Source organism: Eleutherodactylus coqui, chromosome 1 (assembly GCF_035609145.1).
Source record: "Eleutherodactylus coqui strain aEleCoq1 chromosome 1, aEleCoq1.hap1, whole genome shotgun sequence".
In the NCBI taxonomy this organism is placed as follows: domain Eukaryota; kingdom Metazoa; phylum Chordata; class Amphibia; order Anura; family Eleutherodactylidae; genus Eleutherodactylus; species Eleutherodactylus coqui.
Window position 1 is genome coordinate 46,958,729 of NC_089837.1, and position 17,559 is coordinate 46,976,287.

The 17,559-nt window shown below is 40.7% G+C and overlaps 1 long non-coding RNA gene across 1 annotated transcript in view; it reads left to right on the top strand.

The window, feature by feature from the left end:
• The window catches only part of LOC136609346 (uncharacterized), a 43,246-nt gene that overhangs the window by 10,723 nt on the left and 14,964 nt on the right, over positions 1-17,559 (top strand). The window contains exon 2 of the long non-coding RNA XR_010790044.1: positions 1,208-1,316. This is a non-coding gene — a long non-coding RNA (uncharacterized lncRNA). The remainder of the gene's footprint in view (positions 1-1,207; positions 1,317-17,559) is intronic.

Genomic DNA, 17,559 nt, shown 5'->3' on the forward strand with positions numbered 1-17,559 from the left:
GTCCCTTTAAACGATACACTCACCTCTTCCTCATCTTCACACCTCACCCGTACGTAGGATGACATTTCTTATATGGTTTAACAAGGCATCAATAACTCTAGAAACCTGATTTGGATTCATCAGCGTCCCGCCCTATAAACAATAGGAAGAACTAAAGAATAAATTCTAATTAAACCGACCGCTCGCTGTCTGCCGAGTAAGCGACTACCGAGTAAATGTGGACAATACCTTAGTTTTTATTCGTTGCCATCGCTTTCCATTATAGTAATAAAGAAATATGCTCTCTATTAAGTTAAATCTACCTTGAAGAGCGCTGAGCTATCAATGAAGACTAGTGAGGAAACCAGTTATTAAACCATTTTCCTATAAACATAATAGGCAACCCACCAGTGGCAATTATGTAGAGGACACTTCTGATATTTTTATGGCGTATAAAATGGTATTGAGTATTCCTTCCCTTTGTCTTCCTTCCCGCATTCTGATACATTCCCTTAACGTTTAACAAAATTGCTGTTTTTATTGAAGATTAAATTCTAATATCTTCTTTTATACCAGTTCATAAAGCATGCGGAGCATACAGTCGAATGTTCTATGGAAGACAGACTGCAACTTTGTAGCAGATCCTAATGTCTACCCGAATCCTAATGTACGCCCTTTATGTTCCATAAAGCTGGAATAGTTATGCTTAGATGGATACAAGGGTTAAACTGAGACTTTATATAGAGTACGTAACCCCCTACCCCTCCCCCGCTGCTCCCCACATACCAAACACCCACGTCAGTTCACATCCCATCACGCTTCCTTTATAAATGTCAAAAATCTTTTATTTTGATGAATGAATCAACCGGATGTAGATAACCCGAAGTGACAGATACTTGCAAAGTATCGATTGCAAAAGTTTTTCTTGGAAGAGATAACATCACCATCATTCATATTTCTGGAGGATTCTTGGAGGGTTAATGAATATTCAGGCCAAATAGACTAAAAAAATATATCTTTGTGTTAGATTATTAGAAAATATGTTGTGTTATGGCTTCTTTTATCCTATAATATCCCAAACTGTTGTTATTACTATTAGTGTCTGATTGATAGGATCCCACTTGCTGGGATCGGAGAGAACAGTTCAGTTTTAGAGGGTCGGGAACATCAAGAACCTCGGGGAAGGGCACCACTAATTTGGCCATTATTTTCCTTTTTGCTTTCACAGGCATCCGCGTCATCGAAGATTCTTGGACTGGTTTTGGCCAGGTTGGTTTTCGACAGGGCCGCAAGCTAAATTGAGCCGAGCTACTCGAAGAGCATTACTGCGTGTGCCAGTAAGTAGCAAACTCCAGAGTCAACTGAATTGTAGTCTCCTTGCCTATTGCAAGGGAAGCGTTAATGGGAGAAGAAGGATGGGACCAGTACAAGGCAACAATGTTCTGAAACGGCCCAGGCAAGTTACAGTCCAGAGGACTGTTGTGTGTCCACATGTAACCGTTCATGGGTGGTGGTGCGACACAGGTTCAGGATGACAGAAGGAGGTGGAGGCAATATATTTTACTGAACGGACAGGTTAATTAGCCTGTTGGGTACCAACAAAGGAGGGGGGTGGAAACAGGCTGAACTGGGTGGACATTTGTCTTTTTTCGGCATAGCATAGCATACTATGTACCATTACTTTAAACATCACGTAAACTAAAACCAGAAGTCACACACCAATAGCAGGTATCTCCGTCCCGGTATTCTGCTGCATGTGGGTTAAATGCACCAGAGGTGCAGGGGTACATTTTTCTCCTTCCTCGGGGTGACAGGGCACTTTGTACTATCCAGTGACTTATATCATAGTACTAATACTCAATATTCAAATGTCATACTCCATACTATTTCTACAAGGTCCGCAGTATCGCTACTTCGCGGCCTAATGCACCATGAGTGCCAGAGTACATTCTAAATTTTGGAGCTCCACCCTACTGTGGACTCACACACCGTAAGTGTGAACAGATATCTCACATACATTTCCATCTCACATCTCTCAATGGCGCTGTTAATAACCCTGAAGTGTCCTATCTGCAGTCACAGTGTCATGTACATCGCATTAACAAACCTCATAAATCTTGTTGTGTGGACCTTATATAAGTTCCATTGGGTGTACCTCGTATAACTCTCATTGTGTAAGTCCAAGGTGAATTATAACCCCTAGCCTATAAGCGTTCGTTATAGTCTCTGTAGTATGCGCACCCTAATTGTCATGTTGGACTGGGTCCACGGTGCTGTCAGTGGCTTTCAGGGCCTGAGTCCCCTGGGGAAAGAGAGATTCCCTCGTCTTTTACAAAGTCTGACTTAGCCCCCAGGTCATCAGGACGATTCTGGTCATCTCATGAATGCAGCTTTCCTCCAGCATGGGGGCAGCTCTAGGGTACCCATACTCACTGGCCGCAATGAACTGCATGGGCCATCTTTACTGCTGCGTCTGAGCAACACATACACACACTAATGCTACTGGCCTCTGTATCTGGGACTGGAGCTGTAACGCTGCTGCAGCCTTTTATATTCTCCCTGTAGGGCACCAAAATCTCCTATGCATTGGGCTAGAGAGAGGGTGGGGCTTCACACCTGCGAACATTCTCATGACTAAGGGAATCTTCTCCCATGTCTTTGCATGGACCTCTTGTACACACACACACCTCCCCACATTGCCTGTCCAGATATAGCCACCACAGAATTCTTGCCTGCAGCAATTCTACCCCGCGAGAAAGCAGCCTTAGAAAGTTTTGATAAATGGATGCCACCTTCTCTGGAAATGCGTACTGCACACCGGTAGGTGCTGACCCCTGATGAACAATACACCTCAGTTGGAAAGCAGGACATGGGTCATTGGCATACACTAGACTCCTGAAAATGGGTACAGTTCTACACAAATTACTATAATGCCAAAATAAGAATGGGCGGCTGGGAGTCCCAGGTCCCACTGACTCATCCAGAGATTATTATGATTGCAATTATGGAGTCGGGAAGGATTATTATCCCCCAAAATGATGGAAATTGACTTCTCCCTCATTGGTTTTTTTTTCCTTTCTCTGGATCAACAAGACTGAGGGAGGGGGGTCAAAACAGGCTGAACTAGATGGTCATGAAAGCAACCCCTTTATTGTAATTTTCCATAACTTAGTTGTGTCCGGGCAGTGTTTTCAAGCTGAAGTTGGACACAACTGATGTCATTTTAGGGTAGTTTGTACACTGGTCCGTAACCGTATAGAAAAACACTGCCTGCAACATTTTTCTGTCCACCACCGGGGGACTTCTAGCATCAGAACAGATGTGCAGGATGCCATGAATGACCCTACAGAAAAGAGACCCTCTGGTTTTTCCCTACAACACTGGAGGGGGAAAAAAGCCAGACTTCCCAGTAAACGGGTGGCAAGCCTAAGACATTCAGCCTGTATGAAATACCCTCTTTATTGTGTCTGAATGTATGTCCTACCAAAGAAGAGAGTAGCCAATGTAAGGACATGGCGTATGGAGTAGCGGGTAAGACTCATGGATAACATATAGAAGAGGGACACCCAGAAAACATAGATATTACCAAATTGTCCGCCAACATACCATATGGAACTGTTTATAGTGATACCTCCAGCATCTGCTGATTGGTTTGCCTCTTGATAGAAATCTCCTTCAGAATTGTGCATCCGGCTCCTATGCTGATGATACATGCCGGTGTTGCAGGTTGCGTGATGGTGCACCATGACAGATGGTGGCAAGGCAGCACTCATCATTTGAATCAACAAGCTTTACTAAAAACGGAAGTGAGCTGCATTTACTTCATAGCAGGTGGTACTTCTACTTTAAAGTTATGAGCTTTAATGGCAATTCACACGTACAACATAGACAACTTATCAAAGTGACAAGGAACTTCGACTTTAATAACCATAATCATACTGCCAGTTATCATTCCTCATTGGTCCACATCGAATCATTTTAGCCTAGCCAGTAGGTCGGTAGGTAGGTAGTAGGTAGAAGCATCCACACATTATGCAGAGCATTAATCCAATCCACCATTATCACCATAGAATGGAAGAGACATCCAGGGTAATTGGGTCCGACACCCCTGATCAATATCACTAAATCATCCCAGACAGATGTTTGTCCAGCCTTTGTTTGAAGACTTCCATTGAAGGAGAACTCACCACCTCCCGTGGTAACCTGTTCCACTCATTGATCACCCTCACTGTCTAATATCTAATCTGTGTCTCCTGCCTTTCAGTTTCATCCCATTGCTTCTAGTCTTGCCTTGTGCAGATAAGAATAGGGCTAATCCCTCTGCACTGTGACAGCCCTTCAGATATTTGTAGACCGCTATTAAGTCTCTTCTCAGCTTTCTTTTTTGCAAGCTAAACCTTCCCAGATCCTTTAACCGTTCCTCATAGGACAGGATTTGTAGACCACTCACCATCTTGGTTACTCTTCTCTGAACTTGCTCCAGTTTGTTGATGTCTTTTTTAATTGGGGTGCCCATGGTCAAGTACCTTGCTGTCCCATCACAACCACGTTACCCAACATCTATCTTCCTCATTCTCAATAGATAATATTTCTTTACATAACACGGATTACAAATAGGCCAAGGCATCGCATTCCAAGTATAGTTACAAACCCTCAGGGAGATGTTCCCTCAGTCCATCAAGTCAGTCACAGTCTAAAAGTCTGTCAGTTTGTATACTGGTTGTTCAGAAAGTAGTCTCATGTTTCTCACAGCTTTGGGTCTGGATCCTGCAGCTCTGTCAAGGTGATGGTTCCTGGCACCAACATTAGTTTGGTCCCCAGTGGTGTGGTCACTGGGCTCTTCCTGGCTCGGCCTCCACCACTTTGGGTACTGGTTCTGCTTGGCCACTCACTCTGGATGCTGTCTCCCTCTGGTAAGGCCACTGCTGCCTCTCTCTGAGCTGTGACCACAGGCAGAGCTGTGGTGCAGCTTTAATTCTATTTATATGGCTAAGATGACCACCGGCCATATCAATTGGGGGGCTTCAAGGCTTCGCCCCTACACTTGTACATAATGTGGGCAAGTTTATGTGGACGGAGCCTTTTTACATTGCTTGCCTCAATACTCCCTGCTGTATTATGAGCAAGGGAGATGGGACTTTGCCCAATTCAGGAGCACAGCCTCTTCAGCTGTAAGAAGCTTCTGTCTGTAAGGGGCAGCATAGTCAGTGCTAGCACCTTACACAGGCCTATGTCTCTCTATAGTTACAGGCCACATAGAAACCCTGTGTAGTCTAATTGTTAAGTCATGTGTTCCTCCACACTTTCTGTCTCCTCTTCTTGATAAACTATAGACAGTAGAATGTCCACACGATCAGACTACACGGTGTTTGTTTGTAGTCTGTAACCATGGAGACATGTAAGTCTGCATTAGAACTGTGTACACAAAATAGAAGATCAGAAAAAAGAGTGTTTTCTTTTTCCAGAAAATCGCCGTTATCACCCACGGTCTTCCTTTTGTATTGCAATAATAGGATGAGGCTGCAATACCAGACACAGCCATCATCAAACATGGCGCTGTTTCTGCAAAAAGAGGACCCTTTATTCTAACTCTATACAACTTTAATTTTCTGTTGTGGTTTATTAGAAGCATTTACATTGCCATCCCTTATGTAAGAAAAGCAAGTGTGCGCTGTGTTCGCAGTGGACCGGAGCACTTATACGTAATGGAGGGTTTACCCATCTACAACTCTGCCCTTGTTAATTAATTTTGTGTGTTCCCAACTAAAACTTTATCCAATTAACTCTCGCAATAGTCAGAGCTATCAAAACAGATCACCATTAATCAGATTAAAAACACATGCTGGCAGCGCTACGTCTACCCTTGGTGCCAGCGAACGCTCAGGACTTATTGCTTTACTTCGTTGGTTCCACTTAGGCTGCGTAATGAAAACACATGGCCAGATATTTGGGCTACATTTGATTTAGTGAATTTTAGTCTTTTTTTGGTACTATTTCAGGGTGTATCATCACTTTTCAATGCCCTATATAAAATTACACTTTTAGAATTGTCAAAACCTGGCAGATTTTGCCCCACATAATATTTAAAAATTTGCACAAAAATCACAAGATTGGCCAGAAGTAAAAAAAGAAAAAAAATCTTAGTAGCATCCTGTGATGGGCGGGCTGTGACTTACCTTGGCTAAAATCTGCAAGTTTGCCAGGCAAGAGGATGAACAACTGATTGCCGCGGTGCTTTTAGTATGAAAGGAACTGTCTGCCATAGGCCTCATACACACGGGCAGATTTGAATTGCGGAATCTGCGATCGGCACCCACGCGGGAGATCCCTTGTTCAAGTCGCCCAGAGGAAATGATGGAACGTCCTCAGCTCCACGCACACAAGCGGACTTGGTTTGCGGATTCTGCAAGCGGAAAATAAATCGCATCATGCTTCATTTTAGCATGGATTCCGCGCAGACGGGCTCCATTGATCGTTATGGAAGCGTCTGATCCGTAATGCAGCCGCATTTACATTGTGGATTTATAGGCAGATACTTCTCAGGTTTCTTGGAGACTAGGCAGGGAGGTGGGGGAAGGCAGCGTTGGGCTTGCGATTTTTTTTCCGTGTGGCTGATTGGCGTACATCTGCGCGGAAAAACCATTGAATATGTGATTTACCGCAAGCATTTATAATTCATTTATGCTATGACTCGCCGGTCATACACGGCGGAAATCTGCATGCAGAATTCCCGAGTGCTGTGTGCATAAGGCCATAATACGATCCCTTTAAATGAAGGCTGAGTTGCCCGTAAGTAGAACTTAACTATATGACCTTCCCATAGCGTTTTGCCACAATGTAGTAATCTAGAATCAAAAAGTTGTTCCTCTGTCTACAGAAAGAAACTAGTGGGGCAATCTACTAACAAAACTGTGCCAGGAAGCTGTCTTCCGTGCTTTGCACTGCAGTTCTGACATGTTTTATGCACTTATAGACACTATGGGGCCTATTTAAGAGCCCCTGAATGCCAGAATGCTGGCATCCAAAAGTTGTAGTTTTGGCACATACACCAAAAATGCCATTTGGGGCATGGCTGAAAACTGGCATAGATAATAGCAAAAACCTGCTCCATGTAGTACTACTCCAGCTGCAGTAGGCTTTCCATCTGGTGCACAGAGGTGCTAGATGAGCTCAGGGTTTACTTTACCCTTAGGCCAGCGATATTCTCACAATAGTATGACCCCCATTCTTTGGAATGGGGTCGTACATATGAGAATTTTTTTCCCGCATGTTCTATTTTTGTGCATGTCGTTATATCCCATCTCCCATTGTTTTCAATGGGGCCCGTGGCAGCATTGCGCCGCGTGCTAGTTGCACATGGTGCGATGCAAGGTTTCCCCATTGAAAACAATGGGGGAAACTCTACAATCCTCCGCCGTGGCTGACAGCCACATTGTAAAATTACCCAAAGTCATGCGATGCAATTTTGAAATAAAAACTCTTCGCATCCGCAGCAATATTTGCATGTTGGTGAGCGCAACTTCAGGCTGGGATTCATGGCCCGATATCACGCTTGCCAGTGTAAACTGAGCCTAGGGTAGGTGTAATTATGCCCTTTTGGGGAGAATTTATCGCAGCTGTGCGGTAGTTTTCTGTTGTAAAAAAAGTAATACAATGTTGCTTAAGTAGGGTTTTGCCAGTAAACAAATTGCAACTTTTTCTTGTTATACATCTCTAAGGCCGCCTAAACATTTGCGAGAAAATCACGCGATTTTTGAGCGATGCTGTTGTGCGAGAAAACACCGAATTATGAGACCCATGCTTTTCAAGGGCTTCATTGGCATTTGCAATGTTTTCTGTCCTGCGATGTTGCAGGATTTGAACATCGCTGCCTGTGTTTAGCTTTTTTTATTGCCCATATTTTCCTATAGAGCCTCTAATTTATCAGAACGCACGAACTTGGGATGTTCATGCCATGCAATGCGTTTTTAACATTATATGAAGAGAAACCACGTGATCTTGTGGATATGAGACCTTTTAATGGCTAACAAAAATACATGATGTTAATGAAAGCTTCCGAACCAACGCAGGGCTCTGCTTCCGGCTTAAATGAAATAGATCCGAAGAGGCATATATATATATATACATACAAATACTTATGACAAGGCACAGACATGGATGCGAATAATTTGCACTAAAAAGAATACCAGAACAGAGTTACAAACATCTTTAAATAGTCACTGATACAGATGTGAGTCACTGATACAGATGTGAAGGCTTTATGGTCCCTGAATTAGTGTTGGGGGGTCACAGCAGTGTTGTCAGTGCTATAGATTTCTCATACTTCCCAGTCACACATGAATCCTCATGAAGAGTTTAGCCCTCTATTGAAAGCGTCAAAAGTTGTTATAAATTTGTACTCCCAAATTCTTCTATGACTTTGTGACTTGAAATTGCCTTTCACTTTCATATCTTCTATGTTGTGTCCATAACTAGAAAAATGCTCCACCGCAAGAACTTCTGTCTTTCTTTTTTTAATTTTGTGGCGATGAGATCTCAAGTTTTTGTCTTGTTTCCCCAACATAAAGCCCCCAAACAGGACATTCACTGCACAGGATCAGGTACATTAGACATGGAACATCTGAATGTCCCCGGGATCTTATAGTCCTGCTGTGTGTTGGGGATCCGTATCCTGTCTGTGGTCCATACATGTGAGCAGGTCTTACAGCTTCTTACATTGCAGGGATAAGTTCCTTTTTGTGTGTCAGAGGGTAATGCACGCTTGATTAAAAAGTTCCTCAAGTTAGGAGGTTGCCTGTAACACAGAAGACGAGGGTCCGCGAATATGGTTTTCAGACGGTCATCCTTGTGCAGGGTATGGTGGAGTTTCTTTGTGGTTTTTCTTAGCACCTCTAGCTGTGAATTATAGGTCACTACTAGAGGCACACGATCATTTCCTTCCTTCTCTGTGTATTGGACTAGTTGATTCCTGGGTATCCTGGTGGCTCTGGTGATTTGGTCATCAATTGAGGTGGGATGGTAGCCCTGATCTAAAAATGTCTTTTTGAGATTATGTAAATGTTCTTCTCTGTCTGTGGGAATTAGCCCTAAAACTAAGTCAATTAATAGGTGGTATCACCTTAGCCTAGAGATCAGTCTAAAGGTGCACTAGATTTATCATCCAGCAGAGCCACTGTGGTAAATCTGTGGTATATATGGTGCATTTTAAAACTATGTAGTCTAAATTAGCACCATCTATGAGACAATATTTGTAAATCTGTCCCTATGTTTTTGAATTTGTTTTTTACGCTCTCTCAATTTTTTTTTTTTTCTTGTGCGGAATATGATATGAATCAAGGAAGCTTCAAAATATGGAAATTATATAACATTTGGGCAAGAAGTGGAGATCAATTTAATGAACCCGTAGAAGGTCTACATATATAATGAATATTTTATTTTTAATTTTTTTTAAGGTAAGGTTTACTTTCCTAATCTTAGCAGTTGAAGAGCATTTCCATAAAGAAGCACTGTTTCTTATCTCCGTAACCATTTTCTTATTAGAGTATGTAGAATATTGAAGCTCACAACAGTACAATAATAAATCAAATGCAAATCAGTTTACTTCTCACTCATGGATTTACATAAAATAAGCCCCAAGTAGTTGTGCTTGATTCTGCAAATGTGTTGTTAACCTATTTGCCATAGGGAAGTAATCTGAGGTCATCCTTGTAAACTAGTAAATAAAATATTTTCCCATCACTGCTGCCTCATTCACTCTTCTTATCCTTATTAGATTCAATTTTCAAAACGGCTCTTAACATTTTTTCGATATAAAATTTTTATATGGCCCAAACCTAGTGGAGGACACAGATCCAAATAGGAGGCCAAATAAGCTAAGAACCATAATAAAAAAACATAGTAGTACTTTAAAAAAATATATAGACAGAAGTATAAATCAGTAAAAAAAAAAGTAAAAAAAAGGTCTAAACCCCAATTTTGAAAGTTTCCAATTTTGCTGCTATATTGTCCACTTTATTCACACCATGTTTTATAACCTGTTGGATGAGGATTCTAGAAATGCTCTGAAGGTCCTTTCACATGGGAGGATTATCAGATGCTAGTAATTTTTAGGCCACCTGCACACGGACGGATTTGCATTGCGGAATCCGAAGCGGGCGTCCACCTCTGGATTACGCAACAAATAACTTCCAGCACCAGGAAGGCCCATGCCGAGCATAAAGATTCCCAGTGGGGAGTCCCCTCATCACTGAACACTGTGACAGCAGTGTCACAGTGTTCAGTGACAAGGGGACTCCTCGTGAGAATGAAGGAATCGCCTCCCACAGCTGTCACACCTGTGACAGCTGTGGCAAAGGATCGCGATGCCATCATATTGCTTTCAATAGGGCCGGCACTACTGCCACCGGCTCCATTGAAAGCAATAGGATGCAGGCAACCCCCGCAGTGAAGGGCTTGATATATTAGCCATTCTTTGAAAAGTCATTGATAGCTGCTGTAAAAAATAGAAATATTATATACATTACCTCTCCACTGCTGTGCAGCTCCAGCGCGTCTTCTCTCTGACTTCCCCAGCACTCTACTGAAGCTGCTTCTCCTGCAGGGGACTTAAAAATCCACACCTCCTGAAAGGGCTGTGTCTGATTGGCTGAGCGCTCAGCCAATCACAGGCAGTGACTGTGATTGGTCACAGTTCTCAGCCAATCAGAGGCAGCTCTCAGCCAGTCATTGAAGTCAATGGAAGCTCCTGTGCAATGGCATTGCGGAAAGGTCGCAGGTACCCGCATCATAGCCTAGCGATGGCATTGGAAAGCGGGAATTTAAAAAAAAACAGGACTGCGCATGTCCGACGGCTCGCCCTGCAGACCATCCACAGTACAAAAAAAAAGAAGAAAAGACAGGTACACACAGGTGTTAGCTGGGCACAGGGTGGGATTCCACCGTGGGCTCCCACATGCGGAATCCGACCAGGTCGTGTGCAACCGGCCTTGGGCATTATGACTTTTTGGGCCGATGTATATGGAAAAGGCATGTTGAAAGAGCAAGTATGGAGTTCCAATGAATCCGTTTTATAAACCCATAGGCACTCACTATGATCCTGAATCTTGCATACATGAGGCACCATATTAGAAAAGCAACCCTACAGTTTTGGGATAAAATTCTGTCTCAGGACCAGAGGGGGAAAGGAATATATGACTTGTAGTTAATTTTCTGTACTGTTGCTTCATTTTGCCTTTTTCCTTTGTCCTATTTTTATGCAGCCTGGTGGCTGATGGTATTTTCTATCTAATACACACTGAACTTCAACCATTTTTGACATTTTTCGCAATTAACTGCACTTGCAACTTTACTCCCCAAAGAGGACAAATGAAGTTGCAATGTTACCACCATTCGCACTTTACTTAATCTCACTCTGTAATTCCAAACTTTGGTGGAAATTATTTTAATGAAATACTACTGCGAATTCAAAAAATTGGGCAAATGTTAAAGTATGGGCTAATATGAAGGTATGATGACCCAAGTAGTCAACATCAATGTGTAAATAGTATACCATAATCTTCCAGTTAAGCATACTTTCCCATGAAAAGTTTTTTTCATCCCCATCCTGAATTGGTTCAAATTTCAATGGAAATGCGCATGTGAATTTTAAACAAAGGTAAAATTTGTACTTTCATTTTTACAGACATGCATACTAATGAAAAATACCAAAAAAATAATTAAATATTGTATATAATAATATATAATTAATAAGAACTAACATGGACCTCAAATTCAATTTTAATTTATGAATTTAATTTTTATGCATTCATTTTATTACCTTACACCTTTATTTTAAGCTTTATTGTATGTTATTAAAGCTAGTATGGAAGGATTAATGAAGCAATGGACCTGAGGCCTTCACCATCTAAGGAACTGAGTTGGCTTGATGCAACAGCACCAAGAATAACTCCTTGGCTTAACCATTCTCTGACTACAGATAGTGTGCTATTCATACAAGCACCACCTTGACTTGACTATGTGTAACGTAATGAGGAAAAAATGCAGAGGATTTCCATCCAATGTTTTGCCAAGGGCCTTCCACCAACAATTATCTGGTGGACCAAGATTACTCACGGCCACTTGTGCTCGCCTTTCATGATACATTGCAGAAAGCTTGTCTCTTACCATTTTATTATTATTGAAATTCCAACCAAGATGGTCCAGAGATGAATTTCTAAGTTTGCCTTCGGGGGAAATTCCAGGTTGCATGTGGAGGAATGCGGAACCTAATGGTCATATAACTCAGTAGACCTTCTGGAGGCACATTCCACAAGGCCACCACATGCTGAATGATCCTAGTGACCAACACAATTAAAGAAATCAATGTAATTTTACTCTTATAACTTAAGTAATGTGCCATATGCAGAACTTCAAGGATCTAATAACGTTCATAGATGGTAGTATCTGGATAGCGTTGATTCTTAAATTCTACTGGATAGGAACCTTATTTTAAGCATGACTGCTACAAATTTTTACTCAAAGAGGGGGAAACAGAGTTCTGGCTTTTGAGTTGAAGGTTCTTTGAATAGATAGCATTAGCACGTATTTTGGTGGAACACACCCTGTATAAGCTTTTGTTTGCTCCTTGTGGAAGGCATTATGTAATTAATTAGCTCCCCTGAGTGACTATACTTCAGAAGAGGTTGCAAGTGATATGCCTACGAGGGTCTTTTTCTTGTGTGAAGGCCTCAGGACTTTTTGCTTCATGAACTTTTGATCTATCTTTGTCAACAACAGATGAAAAACATCAGACGCCGTGGTCATGAGTTTTTTTTTTTTTCATCCCCATCCTGAATTGGTTCAAATTTCAATGGAAATGCTAATGTGAATTTTAAACAAAGGTAAAATTCGTACTTTCATTTTTATAGACATCCATATTAATTAAAAATACTAAATTTTATTTAAAAACTCCTATAATTAAATAAGAACTAACACGTACATCAAATTCCATTTTGATTCATGCGTTTCATTTGTATTCATTCATTTTATTACCTTACACCTTCTTTTTTTTTTAATATTTATTGTATGTTCTTAAAGCTAGTATTTTTTTATTAAATCGCCTTTTTATAGGATTAGTTAGAACGGCCTAATTAGGAATGGAAATTAGGAATAACAATCAAAGTAAAATAAGAAAAGAAAACATTTTGTATTTTGTTACACCCTAGCTGACTAATTTCCCAAAAAATCTACTTTTATTATCATTTTTTAATTACATTTTTTTAGTGTGCCAATATTATTTATACGCTTATACTTATTTGGCCTCTAGTGATTCATTAAAAGGGTTGTCCGTTTGTCAGATAATTTTAACTATAGTTGCAAATGTGTTAAAATAACAAAAGCGATGGTGCTTACTTGTCCTTTTCCCCGGTGGTCCTACCGGTCTTTGTTTAGAAATAACTACCACTTGATAGCTGCAGCCAATCAGAGGCCGCAGTGGTCAGGTGCCATTCTTTTGGCATTATGGCTCCTGGCATTCGATATGTAATGCCAGTAGAATGGCACTTGATCACTGTAGTCTTTGATTGGCTGCAGCGGTTAGGTAGTAGTTTTTTCTAAACAAAAGCCAGAGTAACTGCAGGGCTGGACCACTGGATAACCGGGGGAGAGGAAGGGTAAGGACCACTGCTTTTGTTACTTTAACAATTGCCCCTATAGTTAAAAAAAAAACCCTTTAAACAGCCCTTTTAAAGGAAGCCTGTCACCTCAATCTCACAGCATTCTCAAGTAATCCTATTATAATATGTGGGACATACAGATGAAACGAACTGTACCGTTATGTTGTTCTACAAAGACTACAATCCCGACATATCTTCTTTTGTGCAATTTCCACGCATTATGCAAATTGCTGTTAAACCGTTCGAAGAGCGCTTCACTTCAAGTCATCCGGGCTCTCTGCCCCTTCTTTATTCTAACACACCTATGAGGATGATGTTGAGCTGAAGACATTGTGCATTCCAGATAGACGGTGCTGCGCCACACTTGGGAATCGGTGCAATCCCATTGACATACTTTCACCTGTTCACTATCCTCAAAGATGACATATATATATACGCCTTCCTCCGTTCAGGGGTAGTCCTGAAATGTATTTTATTTTGGGCTTCAACTCTGTTCGTTTCATCTCACATCTTATGATAATATTACCTGGGAATGCTAGAATCAGGTGAAAGATATCCTTTACGTTTATTTGGATTGCAATAATTAATTTTAAATTTACTGTATTCAAAAAGTTAAGAATTGTTTCTTTTTGTAACTTTTTTATTTTTATATATATATATTTTTTTAAATTTTATTTTTTTTAATTATTATTATTTATTTATTTAAAATGAGTTAATTATTTTTTTTTTTTTTTTGCTGGAAGGTATGAAACTACTGGTGTTATGTGTGCATTATATATCTAATATAAACAGCAATTATATCAAGCCATCTCGTTAGATTGCATTGGACGCATTCCAGGAGCTTTTAATAGCATCACCATGAAAAAACAAAACTTGCCCCATAGAAGTATGAGGGACTGTACCTTCCTATATTTGACGTATTAATCACACATAGTATAAACTAGGTCCAACAGGTTTGTTAGGTGAATTGGCAGTGCTAATGAGGACACTATGAGATCTTATTGGAGCACTTATTGCCCCAAGGATATATGTGCTGCCTTGCACCTGATGAAAAAATTAGGAGACTTCAAAGCATATAGGATTAGTGCTTTCACAGTGTTCAGAAATGGCCGAAGGGAAATTCACCAACTTATTACCCACATACAAGCTAATCCTCTTATCTACAAACTATAACCGTATTCTGGAATCATCCTCACCTAACATTGCAGGAAGCTCATTTTATATGTAGATGGCCGGAGCCCGAGATATCTTTTCATCTATTACAACCCATGTGCAGTGCAGAAATGCAAAAAACAAAAAGACTATTACACTATTGAAAATTCACATCATCTTTCTGTCAATGGTAGAAGCACAGGAGATGTTTACAAAATTTACAAAAATTTCAAAAAATATTACTGTACGGATTATGGTATATTTGGTAAACTATCATAACTTTTTCCATTTCTGTGGTGTGTGCGTGGGGGGGGCGTATATTTCTTCCTCATATGAATAAATCTAAAAACATGTACTGTGTATATGCTGGCACAATAAATAGATGTGATATGATGATGATTTTAAGGTGTTTTTGTATGTATTATGTATTACATCCATTTATTAGATCTTCCTAGTTTGGCAAAAATATTCGTACATTGTTATTACAATCCCTAGAGCTGTAATCTTGATGGTCTGTCCTTGGGGTAGGTTATGTGATTGATGGGAATCTGATTCCTGGCACTTCTGCCAATCAGCTAAATGAATGGTCCTTTTACATGGGCATGTTGATTGGCGCTCGTGTAGTTTTCTTTCACACTGGCCAAGAATCGGCTTATGGGGACAAATGGTCACCACTACGATCATTTATCCCCATAGGCCAGCTGTACATTTGCACATTCATATGGGGAGATGTACCGGCAAACAGTGGGCATTTTAATGTTAGCTAAAACTGAACAATCAGCTGATGAATGAACGTTCATTGGTTCATCAGCTGATTGTTGGTTCTTTTACATGGCTCACTGGTTATGCAGTCATGCGAATGGGGCGATGTACAGCCTGCCTATGGGGAGGAACAATCATAATTACAATTGTTCATCCCCATAAGTTGATACTCGGCTTGTGTGAAGGAAAATTAAATGAGTGTGGATTGACATGCATTTCTCATTCGAATGGGCCAAGAATTTGGCAGTCTAAAAGGACCATAATAGTCATCCTACATGGGTTGAGTTTCAGGCTTGAACCTTCCTCTGATCGCTTATTACCCTGACAATTGGGCTGTTTAAAAGAACCATGGATCAGGTGACAAATAATAATAATCTTTATTTGTATAGCGCCAACATATTCCGCAGCGCTTACATAGACGGGGGGATACAGAAAGACAAAAGTACAAACATTACTGAACCACGGTTACATAGTAATCAGTTGATGGAAACAATAGGGGTGAGGGTCCTGCTCCAATGAGCTTACATACTACGAATAGCGGGGTGATACAGAAGGTAAAGGGGCTGGAGATGTGCACGATATGGCGAGGTGGAGAGTGAGCGATGTTATACACATAGACAATGGTCAGACATTTAGCCGTGTGACGGCAGAAACAGTTTTTTTGGGCTGATCATTTAGTTTCTGTGAGTTTCTCGGCCCATGTGAAGAAAAATAAAATGAATGCCTATCTACATGCGTTTTGATCAGTGCTCATTAGATTGGACCTAGAACTCGGCCAATCGAAAATGACATAACTTATCTTCAGAGTTAAAGACTATTGTACAGATAGAACCCTGTGTTGTTTCATCCTGTATCCATTTGTTACTTCTTTCTAACTTTCTCCTCTCCTACCGTCTGTAGGTTCAGAATTTTTTTAAGAATGTTTTGTTAGAATTTTTTGTTGTACCAAGACTAATTGCACTTTTCATTTTAGACTGAAGCAATAAAAATGGTTGCAAAAGTTTACATAACCTATTAAAAAGAAATGCTATGCAGACCTTCACTGCTGGAACAGTGTGCCAGTGAACATACAGAGAACATAGAAAAACGAGAAAGACCCTGATTTGGCACATATGTTTGACATAGCCAACCAATTCATTGAGTCACATAATACCAAGAACTAGGGTTCTGCTGAGGCAGGACTCTATTTAGCTGCTTCCCACCTTAGTTCATGGCCCTACTGGATATCTTGGTGATTGCTGACCAAGGACAGAGCGGCCTGGACAATATAAAAAGTGGGACAGCAGTGGTGACATCTCACCGGAGCCATATCCACTGCCTATAGAGTACTAACGTGTTCTACAGCACTATTCATAGAATTTATTTCTTAGCATTGTTCTCTGTGTCCAGTAGGGCCAAAATCTGATTTGATTGTTTAGATAAACTCAAGTCTACAAATAGAGACGGCTATTGCTGTATGTGGGCTGTAGGAGAACAAATCTCCAATGGGCTTCTATTGTTTAACCTTTAACATGATAAAAAGAGAATATGACATAGAACAAGAAACAAAGCACCATTGGCAACACATTCAGTGGGCCAAGGCCCCCAAACCCAATAGGACCACAATCTGATTTGCTATTTTAGGTACATTCAAGTCTCCAAATAGAGATGGCTACTGCTGTATGTGGGCTGTGGGAGAACAAAATTTCAATGGCCTTCTATTGTTCTAATATGCTAAACAGAGAATAATACATAGAATAAGAAACAATTCACCAACAAGTTCAGTGGGCCAAGGCCCCCAAACTCAATAGGATCTATGATGTTAGGTTAATTTCTTGATAAATTCTAGACTACCTTTATAACCACTTTCCAGTAATAGCTGTATCATCTATAGATGCAATGCCTGCTGTATGTGCATCACTGCTAAGCATGAAACTTGTAAGACCTGCTAGTCCCGAGGGTATAGGGTCTGTCTATGAGTTTATCAGCTGCAGCCTGCTATGTATAATGTCGGGACACCTCCAGTCTATGTAGT